This window comes from Engraulis encrasicolus, chromosome 23 (assembly GCF_034702125.1).
Source record: "Engraulis encrasicolus isolate BLACKSEA-1 chromosome 23, IST_EnEncr_1.0, whole genome shotgun sequence".
NCBI lineage: Eukaryota > Metazoa > Chordata > Actinopteri > Clupeiformes > Engraulidae > Engraulis > Engraulis encrasicolus.
The window spans coordinates 31,059,972-31,064,971 of NC_085879.1; the positions used below are offsets into that span (position 1 = coordinate 31,059,972).

Consider the following 5,000-nt stretch of genomic DNA (forward strand, 5'->3'; position numbering starts at 1 on the left):
TTTATTAATTGAATAAGCTGGTAGCTGCCTATTTTGTTTCTTTCCTGTCTTTTATTGTTGGAAATCGTCCATCGATCCAGTCAGGCTGCCTATTTTATATCCTATTATTCCCGTGTGTCCTAGGCCTATTTCTTTTGTTCGAAGTCTAAATATGTGGTAAAACTGATTTACCCGCGATTCATATAGGCCTAATAATGGCACAAACTGAATGACAATCAATAGTTCGCGCATGAGGCAGAAAAAATAACAGTGTCGGAAAACATTATAGAACCCCTGCACCCGTGTTAAGTCCATGGCTACAGTAAAACAAAAACAAAAACACTAAGAGCGAGAGAGAAGTGAAATCGCTATATTAACACTGCATAGGAGCGCGTTCTCTCTCTCTCTCTCTCTCTCTCTCTCTCTCTCTCTCTCTCTCTCTCTAGTAATGTATCTAGTATCTAGTAATCTAGTATGTAAATCAACTGTTTTTTTTTGCTGTTTTCAGATGTGCTTCATAAATAAAATGTACTTAGGCCTACTCATTTTAACTGGTATGTTGTCGGTTTTTTACGTTTATGCCGTTACATTTTTTGACAATTATCTAGGTTACTTTCTACTCCTTACATTTCTGGAACAATATTTGAGAAGCTTTTTTTCACTTTTACGCCGTTACTTTACTCCGTTACATTTTTTGACAAATATCTGTAGGCCTATGTTACTTTCTACTCCTTACATTTCTGGAACAGTATTTGAGTATCCCCAGCTGCGGGCAGAGAGGCGGGACCAAGCACAGCCTTGTCGCTTTGAATCAGGGCAGCGTGCGTCTACTGAGCACATTTGGTTGTCATGCAGCGAGTTTTCTGACTTTCCGGTAACTTTTTAGATGAACGCTTCTAGCTACCGTCTTCTGTAGGTCTGGAATATACGTACATACGTGTGGAGTAGGCCTAGAGGTGCGCGGTGGATGTATTATTTCATCCGCAACCGCTTCTTAGAATTTCTAATCCACCTGCTATCCACCCGCCCTAATGTTTTTTCTCCAATTTCCAAAACCGAATCCACCCGCCATCCGCCTATTAGTTTTTAGTATTTAAGATGCCTGAGGCACATAGTCGATCGTCTTTTTCAAGCAGTGCAGGTCATTTACATCTTGCCAGCCTATGTTTTTTAAAAAAATCTCTAACTTACAGCGATTCCCAAGTTGTCTCCACCCATCGCACAACGTGAAAGTTGAAACGTGCGGATGCTTTAATGCAGCCTAAATTTTAGCAGTTTAAATACCTCCAGTCCAAGCAGCACAATCGAAACTATTGGCTATCTAGCTTACAATTTTGGCTGGTATCCAATAAGACGAGTCAAGTGACAGTAGAGTCTTGCAAAGAGTGCAGAGAATTACGTCGCGCGTGTGTGTGTGAGCGAGAGAGGGAGAGAGAGGGAGCGATTCCAAACTTGTCTCCATCCATCGCACAACGTGAAAGCTAACGTGTATGCTTTAATGCAGCCTAAATTGTACCAGTTTTGCCTCCTCTCCAAGCACCTTTTTAAGTGGTGGCAACCATGCATGTTTTCTGTGGAAAACATCAGGTCCTCATGGCGACGCCAGGCTTGCTGAAAACGGCGACAAACACATTCAGAATACACATTTCTTAATGGGAAGTTGTTGAGAACAAAGTGTTCGCTAATGGGCATGAAGTCTTGTCATGCAAATGACCTGCCGTGTTCAGTGGATCCCCCTTCCCGCATAGACAAGGCAACCCTTTCAACAGGGCCACGCAGAGTGGACAGTGGAATGCTGCTTGAAATAAGTCGATAATGAATAAAATATTACCGCAACGTCTACAAGAAAAGTAATGGCTATTATTACCGTTGCGCGTAAAGATGAGGAAGGGATGGATAGATGGATGAATGCTGTCCTATGGAAGGGGCCGTCAAACAGTCTACATGACATCTTCATTAAAGTCGTTAAATAAGTATCCATAGCCTACTGTGTTTGACGGCCCCATCTTCTTGCAAATATTTACGCGCAACGGTCATAATGGCGTCTCGCACTACACATGCTCGGATGATGCCAGAGGCGAATAGCAAACAGCCAAATTAAGGCATATTCGACATAGACTACCACGACAAGTTACCGTTTGGGTCGCAGTTGGATGTTTATTCAGTAGAATTATGTGCGTAATATCAGCTCCATCCACCAAATGCAGCACAATCCCCGTTACTTTCACGTGAGGTTCAAATGGACATTACTCGACAAAAATGCAGCTTTTATGCCCAGCTTTTATTGAATACAGCGCAGGTTTTGAAGTTCACCAAACGAGCATCAACTTTGTGCAAGTCATTAAAACTCTTTTTTACCAGCACTGACCTGTACACTGTTTCATTTATTAACTAATTGCACTTTCTGCCTTCTCGTTTCACATGTGATAAATCCACTTAGTATGCTTTATCCAATTAGCCATGGATGCAGGATCATTCACTGGACTGGACACTATTGTAAGAGGTGAAATTTAGACCACGATTCAGGAACGACAGACAATAGGAGTAAAGGTTATGGTAGTTTTATTTTTACAATTTCATAAAATACAATTAGGAGGGAAAACCACCACAATATCCATGCAACCAGCAGCGTCTGTAAACTGCTATCGTCTTTGAATAAATGAATAAATAATCACAATCTGGAGACACTCGGACGATAGTAGCCTACAAAAGTTAAGTTAAGTTAAGTTACACACTCAGCCACTGCTGCCGGACGTTGGCCAGTCAATTACTTAATCAACTATAACACGCGCAATAGCCTACCCAAATGCAACTTACACACAGTTCCCAAAGCGACCGGCCGCGCGCAATGGATACCTACAGCAGCCCTGCCCCACCCCAGCGTGTAGCGCACAAGTCTACACTATTGTCCGAATGTTGTTATTTCAAGAAAGCAAACTGTCACTGTCCGCCGGCCGCTGTCGTGACATATTTTATTAACACTAGTATGTGAGTAACAAGTGAGGAGTTCCTTGATAGTTTCCTTAAGGGTGAAGTAGCCTACTCTTTAGGCTAGCGTTGCCTCCTCCAGCCAACCATCCGGCTCAAAGTGTTCAGCCTGTAGCAGGATCGATAGATAGCTAATGATGGTCAGGGCGCACATCAGTGGTTGTCTATGCTTTTTTCTGGAATACTGTCGCAGATCAGATAGAAATGATCCTGTTATGAACCCGAGTTTAGTAGATATCGCGCAGTGAACGAGGCAGCCTGCAAACAGTTTGAAGCGCAATGTGGCTGTAACAAGTTAGAAAGTAGCCAAACTCCGTTGCTTGTTAACCGTTTAAAATTATGCGCGTAATGGTGGGGTGGCGTCCGCGCCAATGTCATATCCTGAGCGTATTGCTCGGTGCGTAATTCCAAGAGCAGTATGAAAAGGAAGAAAAGGAAGATGATGGGCTGACCGAAACGTTTGTCCCCTGTCTGTCGGTTTTATTTACTTTTTTCGGCTTTGTTTAATACAGTTTTTGATTCTGCATTCAGCTCCAGTGTGCTACTCCTTTCTTTCTTTTTAAATTATGAGCGTTCCACGAACTATCTTTCTTTGCGCACGCTATAAAATGGCAATAAACATGTTACTATAAACTACTGGTTTACTATGTATGCTTTCTAATGTTGGTAAAGGCGGCATAAGCGGGATAATGTATTGTCCACACGTGACTACGGAAAATATATTTCCTTCGAAGCGGAATAACAGCACTCCGCCTTCAGCATTGGGGGTGTTATTCGCCCCGTAGGAAAATATTTGTAGTCTAGGTGTAGTCTACTTTTTTGAAGTGGGTATACTGTATATTCTCGCATTTTTTGAAGTGGGTATACTGTATATATTTATGCCATTCTAAATAATGGATCAATCAATTTTAAGTTGGTATACTGAATCCCCTAAAATTTAGAAGTGGGTATACTCCGTATACCTGCGTTCTACCACTGCGTGTGGACAATACATTATCCCTTACCTTTAAAGCTGTTGTAGGCCTACATTTAAAAAAAATCGTCGATATTGTAGCGGTGCAACCGACTTTAGTTTTAAGTTATGAGATGGGCGCCAGTCAGGCAGCAATACGACTGCCGTTAACTTTCCAAAAATGAATACAAATCAGTGACCAACACATTAGAAATAACTCAGATCATCACAACGAATATCTTGTCTTATTTTTAGTAGTGCACTTTTGCAAAACCCTTGTTTGCAGACTTGTGCGCTTGTTCTCAATTTGGAACAGCTCACATCACTATTTCATACTGTATTTATGATTTTTTAAAAAAGAGCTTGCATTGACACGCTGTTTTCATTTCGCATTTCTTTCAAGTTCATTTGGCATGCTTTATGGAATTAAGCATGGTGGACCATTCATAAGACTTCATTCTAAGATATCTGTTTTTATAACGAATATAGGCCTAGATGCGTACAGTAGAACAAATAACGTAACAGTGATGCGTTAATCCAGGACCAGTTTGACGTCTTAGGACAATTGTAAATGGCAGCTTTTGATTCTGCATTCAGCTCCAGTGTGCGACTCCTTTCTTTCTTTTTATATCTTTTTACATCTTTCTTTTCTATCTTTCTTTGCGCACGCTATAAAATGGCAATAAACCTGTTACTATAAACTACTGGTTAACTGTGTATTCTATGCTTTCTAATGTTGGTAAAGGCGGGATAAGCGGGATAATGTATTGTCCACATGACTACGGAAATATATTTCCTTCGGAGCGGAATAACAGCTCTCTGCCTTCGGCATCGGGGGTCTTATTCGTCCCGTATAGGCAATATTTTCTTATAGTCATGTGGGACAATACATTATCCCTTACCTTTAAATTACTGTTGTAAGCCTACATTTTAAAACATTTCGTCGGTATTGTAGCGGCGGTGCAACCGACTGTTTTAAGTTATGACATGGGCGCCAGCTAGGCAACAATAAGACTGCCTTTACCTTTCCAAAAATGAATACAAATCAGTAACCAACACATTAGAAATAACTCAGATATAT

At 41.1% G+C, this 5,000-nt stretch overlaps 1 protein-coding gene across 1 annotated transcript in view; it reads left to right on the plus strand.

Annotated features, from left to right (window-relative positions):
• LOC134439973 (neuronal acetylcholine receptor subunit alpha-3-like) overlaps positions 1-5,000 on the plus strand; it is a 50,194-nt gene that overhangs the window by 27,354 nt on the left and 17,840 nt on the right. The window lies entirely within an intron of this gene.